This window comes from Filicampus tigris, chromosome 9 (assembly GCF_054856515.1).
Source record: "Filicampus tigris isolate MCC_2025a chromosome 9, RoL_Ftig_1.0, whole genome shotgun sequence".
NCBI classification, from domain to species: Eukaryota; Metazoa; Chordata; class Actinopteri; order Syngnathiformes; family Syngnathidae; genus Filicampus; species Filicampus tigris.
The window spans coordinates 9,058,822-9,074,486 of record NC_141225.1 but is presented as its reverse complement, the minus strand read 5'-3'; the positions used below and the strand labels follow the sequence as shown (position 1 = coordinate 9,074,486).

Below are 15,665 nucleotides of genomic sequence, written 5' to 3'. Positions count from 1 at the left end.
AGGCGGTGCGGGAAGAAGAACCGGTAAGGACCGGATTTTGGTTAGCCATGTTACGGTTACAAAAGGTAAACCCCAATATAGTTAATTCCGTCGACCAACCGACGGACTTCAGCGTGTCTTTTGTGCAGTTTATCTGGTATTTCAATCATGACCGCAGGAAGCACAAAACTGTGTTTCAAGCCTATAAGTGAAATTTAAATGGCTATTCTGACATTGCATCAGTTGAATGGCCATTATGCTACTCTTTCTAGTGTGCCTGCCTTGGCCGATTGGGGGCAGTACAAGAGAGACAGGCAAATAGGCTGTTCATTGCGACATCTCAACTCCTCTCTCAGCTCATCAGTACGGCACTAATATAAGTTATTCTATGCAGATACTCCAATAATGACTCTGATTAATGGTATATTGTTCGTTGCTTCAATGTTTGTCTTGTTTTGTGTAGAGTTAGACTGATTTTTTTTTTTTTTTATTTTTTTTTTTTTAAGGCTGATACCGATACCGATTATTAGTAGTCGAGAAGGCCGATAACCAATTTGGAGCCGATATTATTTTTCACTTAAAAAGAAAACATTGGCATCAAAATAAAATTAAAAAATAACTCTTAACTTTGTTGAAACGTCTATAAGCATATGTTTATTGAATAATTTTTCAGATATGCATACTTTTTTTTTTTTTTTTTTTTTTACTATAAATTTTTGACAATATACATCTTTGTTATCAAATTCTAGCAAAAGGTCAGGGAGCACCCAGGGTCATCAGTCTGTCTTAAAATGTTAAATGAAAACTTAATAAATAGCTCCATATAGTTTTCTACAGTAAATGAAGTCCTCCCAAATTTCCAAATGACACAAAAGTTCAACTTTCACATATATTTGTTTTGATATCAACACAGTTTTGAATTTAATTATTATCGGCCAACAGATTTTTAAAAAAGGCCGATGCAGATATTCACCGTAATGTGCCCGGCTGATAATCGGTCTATGCTTAGTCTTGCGTGTGTATGTGCACCTCAACATAGATGTTATTTAGCGTTAGCATTATGCTAGCAGACTGAAAGGCCAAGACTGTTTGATATGCCCATGGTATGATTCTCTTTTTGTTATGTTTAGTTTGACAGTTAACTTGAACTGGAAGTGACAATTAACAGCTGGAAGCCTCTTTTTCAAGAATTTTTCACTAAATGTATTTGTAGAGTTGCACGACCGCCCCATACAGTGCTTGCAAACAACACAATTATCTGTCGAATGATAGCCCAAATCTAAAAAAAACTTGAAAGTTGAGTCATTTGTATTGCAAGGCAACATTGTATGTTGAAGTGATACGTCTCGACTGACAGCCTCACATCTCTATGTCAGGGAGGAGTTAAGTTTAGCCTGGGTTGTTAGCGAGTCTTTTGTGGGATATACATTTATTTTAATGGTAATGCAAGTCATTTACAGCTTCTAAAGTTTCAGAAGTTCTTTTATCTGTGCAATTCAGTCAATGAATTGAAAGAAATTCAGTCGATGTAGATGTCAAAGTCATACGAGCAAACCAACTTGAAAAACCAAACCACTGTTAAAGACATTTTGGGGTTTGATGCTGTGTGTTTTTAACTGCTTGGTTAGGCTCAATTTGGGGATCTTGGATCTGTGGTGGTGAGCCCATTAACACATCATCACTGACTTTGGGGAATCAAAGTTAGCCCATGGAAATAATGGAAAGTAGTAGTTGTAAGCGTAACTGCCTCATAGTTGAGAGGCTCTGGGTTCGAATCTCAAGTTTGCATGTTCTACCAATGCTTGTGTGGGTTTTCACCCACTAAAGACTAAATTGTCCACAGGTGTGAATGTCAGTTTGAATGCGTGTCTATTTTTGGCACTGTGATCGACTGGCATTCAGTCCAGATTGGACCACGCTTCTCTTGCCGAACACCAGCGAGGACAGACATGACATCGTATATAGAAATGAGAAAATGGATGGCTGGAAATCTGGAAAGCTGCATGCTTAACAAGATTATCAATCAGTTTCAGATATGTCAGCAACCATCCAATCATAGATATTAGGCTTGTGGCTTGGGATTCGAGCGATTGCAGTAAATTTAATGCGTGTGTTGTCTGCTGCCTTTGTCACACACACCTGTGAAATGGCCAGCAGACACCCATGCAAGTAACAACTGAGACATAACAAGGACAATTCAAAGGTGCCAATCACCACATGCACGCAGAAATACACGCACACACACACGCTGAAGATAATGGATTAAAGGCCTATCTGGTTACAAGCCTTCTCACCTCTCTGTAGCTAATTGGTTATCCTGCCTATCAATTATCATTCCTGTGAGCCAGCATCCGAAAGTGGAAACACAGCCCTTCTTTTCTCACACAAAAATGAACGTATGAAGTGCATTCCGGTGCATTTTTAAAGATAGAAAATTAACCTAAACCAAAAACATCATTCGACACACATACAGGTAATCCAAAGTGTTCATAAAGCAGAACAGAAAGCGGAACGACTGACCCAGATCAGACCACATGTCAGGGGACCGCACAGTCCCAGAATCGGGCCCGACCAGATGTCGCCATCAGCACGTGGGTCACGCCGAAGATGTTTACCCAAAACTCTTCTGACCCACTTCACATAACACAACCTCCAATGTCTTCTTTGACGTTCATCCAGCGCAACAATTGCGGTCGGAAGCCTCCCGCTTGGAGAACAAAACTGAAAACTTGAGGCCGAGCTTGAGGTAACGCAGCCCCTCGGTGAACAGACGGGTGGGCGAGCGGAGCCCAGCTGTACGCCGCTGGGAAAGACAGATAAGTGAAACAAAGAGGCCAGCTGTGCTCCGGAAAATTAGGGGCGAAAAAGATACATCTGTGGAGGATGAGCATGAACGTTAGGGATGTGTGTGTGATGTGTGTTATCCACATACGTGCACACTGTGTGCATCTCCCTCTTTAAGAATACAATGCATTCTTCCGTCTTTTTTTAAGTCTTCACTTTCTGGGGCAGGAAAACAAGGTGACTGAGATAAAATGACTTTGACTTAGACACACACACACACACACAGTCTGTCCTTTCAAGACTAAGATTAGTGAGAGTACAGGTGTGTCAATCCCACAAATCCACTTGAGACGATTGCAGGCCGGTCAGCATTCTTTTGCAGGAGGATTAGCGCAGATGCTAACATTGCGGCAGTTTTATCAGAACCCGGCTGTTTTTTTTCCGACGTCCAAGTTTTTCGACATGAAACTTCTGCTTGGCTTAATAAGTGGACTTAATTTATACAAGGTTAGGTGCCTTAGTTTGTCACACCCCTTAGTAGAAAAATCATAATTACCATAAATACTTTTTAAGATACTATGCGTTTCTATCTTTTTTTGTGATACGAAAAAAAAAGAAGACGGACCAATGTAAGGTCCTTAATTGAAGTTGTCACATGCACACATGCATACACTGAAGTTTTACGTAAAGGCATGCTCTAGAAAATTGTCTTTTTTCTGCATCATTTGATCACAAATACATGAGCAATTTCTACCTGCTTTCATCCACAAATAATCAATAGGCTTTTTACACGCTCAGGATTTTGGAACTGATTACTGATCGGCGAGTTAAGAAGAAAAAAAAAGACGGATAAGATATAACAACAATATTGATTGCAATGGAATTATTGAGTTCTAAACCTTGTTCATTATTTTTTGGGGGGGGAGATTTTTGTCATTTGAGGATTACGTATTAAAAATACCCAGGAGAACTATGTATTGCAGTTCTTGAGAAACAAACTTAACAAGATGGTTAAACCCACGAGGATTTGTGACGCAAACCAGCTGGTGTGTCAGGTTAATCGGTCAACAAGCTGATGAAGAAAAGTTGATCATTTTTAAGATGTCTGGATCGGAGCGGAGCCAATTAGAAGTGGCCTCATGGGAACCCCTCCAACTGCTCTTGATGAACGCTAATATACATGTATTAAAAAAAAAAAAAAAAAATCATCAGACATGATCTGATTTGAAAACAAGCCAAAATGGGAAGTAGAAGACGCCTCCTGGTCCAAGCTCTGACCACAACTTTTCTTTCACACCCTAACAACTACTTCCCGGGACACCGAGTGGCAGACGTGGGGCTAAGGGTCACCGAACCCCCGTGCGCGGTGTCAACGAGGTTGCTGGATGCTTTTTGACACACAGCCATCACTTCAACCCCACCCTCTGAAGCCATCGTCTTTGGGAAGCTGCTGCCGAGTGTGACATGACAAGGGCGTTTTCGTGACACGCTAGCCAGCCCCCTCCACAGCCGCCCCCCAATCGCCATCCTCGGGGGTCAGATATCACAGCCCTTGCCACTGGAACTAATAGAGCACTTCCTGCATCCCCGCTTCTTAAGCAGCTGCTCCACGCGGCGTGTATGTTCCTATGTTGGCAGGAAATAAAGAGGACGGTGGGTGGCGATGGTTGTAGTGGGGGGGGGGCGATGTGTAGATCAGCTCTTCTGATAATAATAGGGGAGGTTTGAGCTGGTCTGCCTTTGCTGATTTTTTTTTTTTTGTGGGGAAGTTTAGCCTCGGGGAACGTGGCAAGAAAACTTCAAAAAGACTAGTATAGTACAATAGTACACCTGTGCAGTCGAATGAGAACCTCACAAGACAGAGATGATAATGAACATTTCTCCATCCATTTCTATAGCACTTGTTCCTCATTGGGGTCGCGGGTGAGTTGTATCTTATCCCAATTTACCTTTGGAGAACGAAACGGGGTCCACTCTGGACTGGTCGTCAGTCACATTTACATTCAGGCCAAAGAACATTTTCGAGTCTTTAATACCAGCTGACTTGGCGAGAGGAGCCAGGAACACTCTGTGGTGGTAGCCAGTCAATCACAGGGCCAATTTAGACAAACGATATTCTATACTCACAATCACACCTGTGGGCAATTTAGAGTCTTTAAAGGAACCTAACGTATGCTTTTGGATTGCGCAAGGAAGACAGAGAATCTGGAGAAAACCCAGGAGAACTCGAAAGTAAATTGGATTTATAGGTAGCTACACTAATCGCTAGTCCACCGTGCCACCATTTTTAAACAAATTAACAAAATTAGCATTTTTCATACAGTGGTAATCAAAACTGAGGACGGGTCTTTGTGAAGGCAGGTCTGATATCAATAGATAAATGAAAATGGCAGTGCTTGAACAAAATCTCCTACACAGCCAATATTGTTGTTTTAAATGAGCTAAGGATTTGACCATTTTGAATCAATGCACAATGGTTTCATTGAAACAAAACAGTTTTTTTTTTCTTTACCCATTTGTCATTTTTCTAGTTGTCAATAAATGGAAAATCTGTCATGTTGTTGGTCTTTTTCTAGGGTTATGTGACTGGTATGAGGGTGACTTTTTCGCTCTTTGCCTCAACTGGAAGGTCTCAAATCTGAAAGGATGACTCAAAGGCACAAGCAGCGTAACTTCCTCTGACTTGAAAATACAAAGTCTGACGATATACGTACGTATTTTGTGTGAGTCATTCGGCCTGTCCTGCTTTTCCAACACAGCGACCGGTGCTGTCATGAGGCTGACACTGGCCAGCAGACCAGACGGGGGTCTCTGGTTCGGCCGACAGTTCGTCGCTCCTATCTCCTTGCTGAACAGGCCCGGTGTGACGCTAGCCAGGTCCCTTCTGTGTTTTCCCTATCTAACCCCCCGCCGCAACGGTCGCCCTCCCCCAACACACATACACGACCTCCACTATTCCATGCGACTAACAACAACTTCAAATCCTTTGGCATCATACAAAAATACATCGCAGTTGTGTAACAGCTTGACGCATAAGATGCACAAAGTGGATTCCCCTGCCCGCTCCGTGTCCATATGTTCCGGACACCATATAACAGATGCGCACGTGTCTTTTCCCCTGGACTGCTTTCTTCAGCTCTGCTTGCCATGTGGAAAATAAAAGTGATGGTTATTTGGGAGGAAATGACATGTGAGGGGACTCAAAGCACTTTTATTTCTTTCTCACGTGACATCAATTGAGACTGCAGGGTGAAGGTGTTTGATTTGGGGGATCTTTGGCGAGGGGCAAATAAGGAGTTCACAAGATATACAGTGTAAAGGGAGGGAGACCGAGTAAGCGTCAGCAAATGGAACCTCACAATTCCAATGCCCCTAGCGTCATACATTTTTGCAATTTGAGCAACATTTCATGGAACATACCTTTAAATTAATATAAAACTAAAAAGGAAAAGATGGAAATGCGACACAGGAAAATGGTTTACATGCCTTCGGCTACATCAGCGATCCTACTAAAAGTGCATAATGTGGTGTTGAGGTGTGTTTGCTCTTATTGTGAGAAGATTCTCAGACACAGATGGTAATCTCCCTCGGAGCCTTCGTCACACAATGTCAAGTAGTAAGTATTTAATTTAGTACCCTATTGTTATTACGGTGCACAATGGGTCACTTATTTTTTGTGTTTTATGTGAAGAAACTTGCCTCCCAGGACAGGCAGTAATCTCCCTTAATGTGTCTGGCACACATATTCAAAGAGCATGTATATTATGGAGTAAATTGTTCTTTTCTAAATTCTTTTGTACACAAGCGTGAGTTTTGTTTGCTCTTAATGTGAAGAGACTCACCTCCCAGGCACAAGCAGCAATATCTGCCACTTGAGAATATTTATTTGAGTAATTTATGGTTGTTAACAATAAATTGGGCAAATACAAAATTAATGGGTTTTTTTCCCAAGTTACAATAACATTTTTTGCACACCAGAGTTACTTTTATGTGAAGAGACTTGCCTCCGAGACCCAAGAAATAATCTCAGACTGTGCATATGTCACACACCAAAGAGTGAACATTTTATTCATGAATTTATTGTTTAAGTTGGAAAATAACGCGGGTGACTTCTTTGGTACGTGGGAATGAGTTGTTTTTTATGGGACGAGACTCAGCTCCCTGGCACAAGGTGGATATTACTCCCCTCGGAGTGTCCATTACGTACATGCCATTAGAGAACAACGATTAAATTTTAAAATTCGTTGTTCGTTTTAGGCTATTGTATTTAAGTGAAAATGCCGCAATGAATTATTCTGAAATTGACATTACACAGATTTTTTTTTTACACTTCTATGGCTGCGTGCTAAAATGTTACTTATCCTATACATTAAATTATTCATTAATTACTTTTACATTAATTATTTCCAATGGCGGGGGACTGTTTCTTTCCGAACAAAGCAGCCACCGGCAACAGATTGTGTTGCACTGTACATTAATTCCTCATTAGCTCAGAGGACAAGGATGGAGGGATAAAGAGGACAGGATGAGGCTACGCCATCTGCACAGTGAAGGGCAGCACAAGGGACTTAAAGCAGCACACGTACACACAAACACTAACACTAACACAAAAACACACACACGCATGCATGCAACGCATTTTGAAGCCACTTTACTTTCCTACCTCCTCTCTAGTAGAGTCCACGCGTCCAAAGTCTTGCAGAGAAAGTCAAAATGCTGCACTTGTGGCTTCTTCTTCGCTCTTATCCGCTGCGTTTTGCCTCTCCCGCATGTGTCACGCGTGTGTTTGCATTCCCAGAAATGTAAGGACGCAGATGGCACCCAGATGGATCGACACGCACACACATGCGTTGAATGCTGAGGTGCGTTCACGGCCCCTCTCTCTCTTCTCTGTAAGCCTTTTCGTCTTTACGTGGTTACGTCCACACGACCGCGTTCTTCCACTTCGTGCTCGCTCCCAGCTTCTGAGCTTCCTCGCACCCGCGCTGTGCAGACCCTGCCTCTCTCGCCTTAAGTCCCCGCCCACATTTTCCCACAGGGTGTGACGTCACTAAGCCCACTCCTCTCTCCTCCTCCTCACAGTATGGCTCCTGGCCAAGCAAGCATCCAGTCGTGCCTTCATTGACTGAGATGGACCCTGCAATTAACATAACTAATTGCTTTGGCACCTAAAGGCTAAACAAGGGTGACAAAAGTGTGCGCATCTGCATGCGTGTGAATGTGAGATCCCCCCCCCCCTCCTCCCCCCTTTTCTCTCATTGATACCATTTTGTCTCAGCCTTTAATGCAGCCAACCTATTGTGTTGGTCTGAGGATAGGGTCTCCTCGCCTCTTATCCGCCCTCTCGACCGCCGCGTAAGTTAAACTTAAATCGCCGTTGATTTATGCACACAAGATGACAAAGCAGGTGGAGATAAATAGTGGCCATTCAGGAGTCTCTCCCAAGACCCCACTCTTTATTTCTACGCTACAACATGGATCAGTTTTGATGACACAGGCAACATGTGGAAAGGCTCTGCAAGCGCTACACTACTCAGTTATTCAATATTGTATTGTGTCATCATCAGACCAAAGAAGACCAGAAAAGAAGCCAACAACACACAGATCAAAAGTCAAGGGAAACTATGAATAACTGCTGCATTGAACAAATCACCGCTTAAACAGTGGGCGAGACTGAGGGGGCCATAAATGGTGCGCTGCAGCAAAGTGGAGACTGCGGAGTACAGTGTTTCAGTGCCAATAACACTGAAACACAAGGACACGGGAAAAAAACTGAAAAAACTTTTGAGCATCTCATCCAGAACAGGATGACAATGGGGCACTCCTTTTACTGTTTTGTGGCAGATTTATTTTATGCAACAAAATGGAGATCTGAAAGAAAAGCGCTCCACTCGCCCGCCACATGTCCGCTTCCATCTTTGAGGGACTGGTTTCAGGAAGAAACTCTTCACTTCAATGCAAATGCGAGCTGTGAAGAACCCCTGACCCAAACCCAATCAAACACCTTGGCAATAAACTAGAAATGAGACAGCTGGTGAGCCACATTCCCACAGACACACTCCACTTCCTGTTTAGTGTAATGACCAGGTGTCTCCCTGAACCTGCAAGTGCGTATGGCACACACACCAGAAAACAGAATTTGTGTGAATAATCATCCGTAATAACCTGGCCTGGCCTGGCCTCCTCTCCTCTATTCAGAGTGCATCTGGTCAGCCAGCAGGCTCAGAGGCAGCGCCAGGTGGCGACGAGCAGGAGGGAGGATGAGGGAGGCGGGGATGGCAGCGGGAGACAACGGGAACGGACGGACGGGGTGGGGGGGGCAGTGATGCGTCAATGAGGAAGGCTTCCATCTGATCTGATAGGACCTAAAGCTACTGTAGTGGTGAGACTGTTGATGCATGAAGACTTAGAGCAGATGCTAAGCAAGTCAAGCAAAGTCAGATTGCGACTGTTTAAACAAGAACCCGATTGAATGTAGAGGAAAACGAACACACTATGGCCAAGGAAATGGAACTTTAGCGTCACTTCCCGATCTGGCAATATTTCCAACAATTGCACCTCAAACTTTCAGTGAATGAGCAGGAAACCTATTCATTTTTTATGTACTTGGATAAATATTGCAATTTATTCAGGAACCCAACTGATTCACCCTCAATTTCCACAGTGATGTGCACTCAGGGCCTGCAAAGCCTTCTCTGCTGGCCTAAACATGATCAAAGCACTGACCTACATTTAAAACTTACATGAAATTGCCTGACTTTACTTCCAACAGTCTTTAGCCAGTCCCTCGTGGACCAAGTCTGAATTTCCTCCACGTCTACTTTTGAATCTACTAACTAACCTGTTGATATTTAAATTGCAGGTAATGTTCTGTCCGCTTCCAATCGATTTACCACAGCTAGCATCTTCTCTTCAAGCAGACACTTCACGCATTCAAACTATAGCGGCAAAGATCAACACTAATAAGTCGACTTTACAACAATCTGATCGACTGCATTAAAATCCGTTTGATATTGTGCATTTATGCAAAATCGGTGATAGACTGGAATGTTGTAATTTGCGTGATCAATCAATGCCGTAATTGATTGGATTCGTGAAATACAATAAGACATTAGACCAAACACAACCTTGTTCACTCTAAGATTGTCCTGTGCTGCCATACTATATATGTGAGCCCAAAAGCTAACCTATATTTAGCCTTGTTGCGTGTTTTGAAGCCTTTGCGTTTGCAGGCGGAAGTTCCGCCTCCGTGCCCTCAACCATCTAATCACAAAGTAAAAGCATTCGTGTCGTTACGTTTCTTTTTTGACTGCTAAAATGTCCCAAAACTTTTTTATTTACATAAAAAGTAGCTACAGTATGTGTTAATTATTTGATTTTAACCTCTCTTTAATTCAAAACCTGTGGTTGACAGACGCATTAAACTTTTGTTAAACGAGGATATGAGGCACACTGCGGTCATACCGAATGTGAGTTAGCTATTCTCCCAACGCGATTACATCAATACAGTTTGTGTAGATAGGGGTGAATCTGTACAGCTACACCAGAGTCAAATGGCTTAGAGAATGTGCTGATTTAGTCAACTACACGGCACATACACGCCAGGTAAAAAGTGGACAAACAATGTAGGACAAAATAATCATTGTGGTCTGTGGGCACCGGGACTTGTACAACATAGCCAGCTTCCAATACGAGCCAAACAGGAGCAGGCGTAGGCTACTTAGCGTAGCTGGTAAGCAGAGGTGGGTAATCCAGGTCCAGAAAGTAAAAACCTAGCCACAGTTTGGCTTTAGCCACAGGTGCTTCTACTCAACCGGCAGGTAAACGAGCTCAGTTGATTAGAAGCACCTGTCGTTAAAGCCAAACTGTGGCAGGGTTTTTACTTTCTGGACCTGGATTACCCACCTCTGCTGGTAAGTAAGTGTATGCACTTGTGTGCAGCTGTTGAACAACTTTTCACTTTTTACACTTTTCACAGACGTCTGGCTGTAAACGCGTTAAAGCAGAGAACACCCAACTTTGAACAGTAAAATAGCTGAACAATTAACAAGTGTCTTTTGGAAAGAAAATCTTACACGCTAAATTGAACCGGAACCGGAAATGAATTTACTTTCGTCATGTGTACGTCAGCCAGGCATGGATGAATGGACTATCAATAGGCCCCTTGCGGCGGAAGCCAGAGGGCAGCCATCTTACATTGCCAATGTTACTGACAACTTTTTTTCATTTTTTTTTTTTTTTAATTAATTAATTTATTTTTTTGCTGAAAACACTGTTATCAGTGCATGTTTTACACTAGGATCCTTGGAGTAATGAGAGACTCTCAAAGCATTTGTATATACTGTACATCTGTGCAGCCAAAGAGGAATGGCCTAGTGTCAAAAATATATTACGGTACTATAGTATGAAATGTTTATGATTTGCCAGTTATGTCATTTGTTTGTTGTCACAATAGAGTCCCGAGTTTTGACTTCGACTTTTGAGGTCTACACAACAAATGTTCTCAAAATTACATTACAGCATAGTTAATGTTACTGTTTACGAGTGGTGCCAATGGAGTAAAAGTGATGTGGTTAAATATCCTATTGATTCTTCTTGCCCCCAATTTTCAAACAATGCCACCTAACCATTCCTATGACTAACTCGCAGCCCAATTTATTTTGAATGATAGCTTACTTTCAACTTTAACCAAGGAGACTATTGATTTTCCCATCAATGCCGAATTTGTAAATATTACGTGTCGTTTCTCCAGCTGCCCCAATCTGGAACAATTCCATCTTACTTTCCACTTAAACCAAGAACCCTATTGATTCATCGCGGCCCCCCCTAAAAGCAAGCGCAATCACGCGAGTTACACTCAGGCAATCTTGCCCTGGTCCGTCTTCCTGGCGTCGCAGCTGTTTGCCATTGTGTACATGTGTGTGCAGCCAGATGAAGACAGAACAAGAGAGTGTGTGCGGCATCTGTTTTAGTTCACACGCTCCCTCTTCAATTTTCCCATTTTGGAAAACGTAAACAGCAATTTTTTTCTCCCTTCCTAAGAAAGGACAGAAGAAAAAGAGGCACTAGGGGATCTGAGGAAATGAACATTATGGAAATATAGCGGGTATTGGAAGTGAACAAAGCCCTGTTGAAGTAATCGGTTTAGGGAATATAAGATACCCTGGCAAATAAGTAACACACAAAAAAGATGCCCTCACAACCTTTTTTCCAAAGCCAATATTTGAAATGATCATCAAAATTTGACACCATGCTCACCCCCACATTAGATAGTATGGCCAAAAAATCTTGGCAATTTAGCATCAACCATCTGTCCGAGAGACCCATTTCTGATTCAGACTCATTTGAGCGAATTCCCTAGGAGGAGTTCATCAACGTAAGAGCCCTGGAATTCAGCCAAAATGGCTACTCCAAACCAAAACTTTCTGTTCAATTTAGAGCATGAGTCCTTGAAAAAGTTTTCATGCATCCTGTTATGATAGATGTTTACCAAAATTTTGTGTACTGAAACCGGTGTCGAGGCACATTTTTTCTAACTTTCCTGGGGATGCCCCAGGGTGAAATATTGGTGCAGGGGGGGGGCTTGTGTTCAGAAGCCCTGCAATACATACATTTTCTTCAGCAGGCAAGTGTTGGACAAAATTGGTGACTTTTTAGGAATGTAGAGAGCCCCCACAAATGTGATAAAAAATATAAATGAATTTGACAAAACAGATCTAAAATTTCTGAAATTTTCAACGTAGGTGCATGTCCACTGTGAGAGAGATAATCTAGAAAGAAGAATCCAGAAAACACAATGTATGATTTTTTTTAACAATTTATTTGTGTGATACAGCTGCAAATAAGTGTTTGAACACCTAAGGAAAACCAATGTTAATATTTGGTACAGTAGCCTTTGTTTGCAATTACAGAGGTCAAATGTTTCCTGCAGTTGTTGACCAGGTTTGCACACACTGCAGGAGGGATTTTGGCCCACTCCTCCACACAGATCTTCCCTAGATCAGACAGGTTTCTGGGCTGTCTGTCGCTGAGAAACACCGAGTTTCAGCTCCCTCCAAAGATTTTCTATTGGGTTTAGGTCTGGAGACTGGCTAGGCCACACCAGAACCTTGATATGTATGTGAGATTTTACACAAACCTCTCCCCATTTATTTTATGTCTATGAAACGAAGTGATATCCGAAGCACAGTAGCAATGACCGTTTTGGCACATCTAACAATGTTATTCCCACCGACGAAGTCTTGTCAACCCTAAACCGTTCACAGACGAGGGACGTGGACTTGCGCCTTGCAATGATTACCTGCTGGACACTGCCACATATATGAAACAGCTCGGCTGATTCGGCGAATGATTACAACTTCCTCATCCTCTGCCGTCAATGCACACTGATTTGCCGAAAGAGGATTTCAGCATTTCCTCATACTTTGCGGCCATTCACTGACTCGTTCTCCTTTTCGAGGCTGTATTAATACTCGATAATGTAAATGTGCACATCGTGAAAGCAAGATTGACGATGATATCGATGACGAAATACATCGCCCACCCCTACTGGCGACCAGCCCTTTTTGCACCCTACTCAGTCTAAGAGTCACCCGGCATAGCGCCCGGGATAGGCAGGATGGATAAACCTGATTATCTTTGTATGCACTGCAGTCGCTGCTGTCACATTGGATGAATGTAACATCTTTGCTCACTACTGGACTTTTTTCAAAGCCTCTTTTAAAAACGTAATTTGCGTTTTTACTCCCATGCTCCCGTGGTCTTGCATTGACATCTCCATTAGTGGTTTGTAATTTAATCAACAGCCAAGGAATGCAACATAATGGCTCATATAAAAACTCCCTCGTGGGCCTCATCAGCAGCACGGCCGGACTCCGAGAGAGAAAGCACATGTCGTGTCCGTTGGGTTTTTGGCTGAACTTTTTGTTCAAGAATCGAAATCAGCGAGAGAAAAAAAGGAAAAGTGCAGAAGATTAAAAATGCTGAATTCGAGACAGTAAACATATTAGTAAGCGTTTCTGGCTAAATGCGAACCTGATGTTCCTACAGAACACTGAGTGACTCACCATGAGGATTGCTTGTAAATGCAACCAAAACATCTTGATTTTATGTTAAAACAGAGTACACACATGCTGATTTTGAACATTTTAACCCATTTTTAAATTGTATGAGACCTCACACATAACCACGAGAAAATCGACGTGTGTGTTCTTTCTGTTCTTATATTGTGTAGTGTATTCGAGATCACCAACACAGCACACTAAACATAACAGTAACTCCTCAGATAATCAGGCACTCATTACACACCCCACACCACAGGAAAAATGATCAGGATAATCTTCTAGAGACATTTGGTCTTCGGGTCTTTGATGACTTTGATCGCGATCGAAACTAATCGAATTCGATGTTGACCACACACAAAAGGGTTTATGATCGTAAATATAGAACACCATTTATGATTTTCGGTCTCCACCGTTTTCCAAGCAGAGCCGAAAAATCCCTCTTAACACATCCTGCATCACAGGATCATCATCATCATCCTTTGCAGACATTCGACAACTAGATCTTTGCAGACTATTATCACAAGAAAGGAGCTCACATTTAACCCAATTATCGGTATTCTTTGAGTTATGATTGTTGGTCTAGACCAGGGGTGTCAAACTAATTTATGTCGACGGCCACGTCATAGTTATGGTGTCCCTCGGAGGGCCGTGATGACTGTGAACCTGTAGAAATGAACGATTTATACTATGACCTATACACAACAAATTAAAGAGTAACTAGTTTTAAAATCAGAAGACGGTAAATAGTTTGCTCAACTCTTTTCAATTTATTTCAAAGGATTGATTGGTAACAAATGTTTGCAATATCTCATATGTAGAGTTAAAAGTGAAGACAATTTGAAAGAAACATGTCAATTCAACACACATGATTTGCCTTCGCGGCCCACATAAAATGGTGTCATGGGCGGGATCTGGCCCCCCGGTCCTTGAATTTGACACAGGTGGTCCAGACCGTTTTCATAGAAGATCAGGTTAGAAAAATCACTCTTAACACACCTCAAACCACAGGATTATCATTTAGGATTATCTTTGAGAGGTGTCAGACAGTTGTATTTTTGCTGATTTTGATCAAAAGGGAGGGAAAATGATCAAACTTGGTGTTGACCACCAGGATCTATCATGGTAAATGTACAATTAAATAGTGCTGTCAAGAGATTAAAAAATGAGATATTAATTAATTATGATCTGATTGAATTGATCTATTTTAAATCTCACTTAAATTGCTGAGAAAAGACCCAAAGACCCATTGTCTGTATCCATGCATCTGTATTTATGTTGGATTACAATTGTCCCTTTTTTTTTAACTTTGATCGCAGATGGATGGAAAAAAACATACTTGGTGTTGACCACAAACGAAAGTACTGTATCACCATCATAAATTTTGAACAGGTTTAATATTGACGATTGTCAGCCTGACAGTTTTCTAGAGTGAATCAGGCAGGAAGTCATCTTTATCACACCCCACACCACAGAATAATCACTCAGGATAATCTTTAAGAGACAACCGACAAGCAGACCTTCTCTGACTTTGATCTCAAGAGAGAGAAAATGCTCAAAGTTGGTGTTGATCGGAAGGTGTAAAAATGCAGCTTTCAATGCAATTAAAGCACATGTCTAGAATGGTAGGAAATTATGACACCATATCTTTTCAGCAGTTATAGTGGCGCCCCTACCAAGCTCCCCTGAGACCCACTGTAGTGTTGTCAGGACACTGAGCTCAAAGGTCCTTGTTCCTTGTCAGCCCCCCACTAGGCCAAATTTCAATCCATGTTGATTTGGACAGTGTACCGCTAGCCTCAGACTAGAATACTTGCAAAGCTATAAAACCCTTGATGAAGG

The 15,665-nt window shown here is 42.1% G+C and overlaps 1 protein-coding gene across 1 annotated transcript in view; it reads right to left on the bottom strand.

Annotated features, from left to right (window-relative positions):
- The window catches only part of cbfa2t2 (CBFA2/RUNX1 partner transcriptional co-repressor 2), a 30,973-nt gene extending 23,203 nt beyond the window's left edge, over positions 1-7,770 (bottom strand). Inside the window, exon 1 of the mRNA XM_086041482.1 lies at positions 7,427-7,770. The gene's annotated coding sequence lies outside the window, so the exon portion shown is untranslated. The remainder of the gene's footprint in view (positions 1-7,426) is intronic.
- Between the last annotated feature and the right edge of the window lie 7,895 nt (positions 7,771-15,665).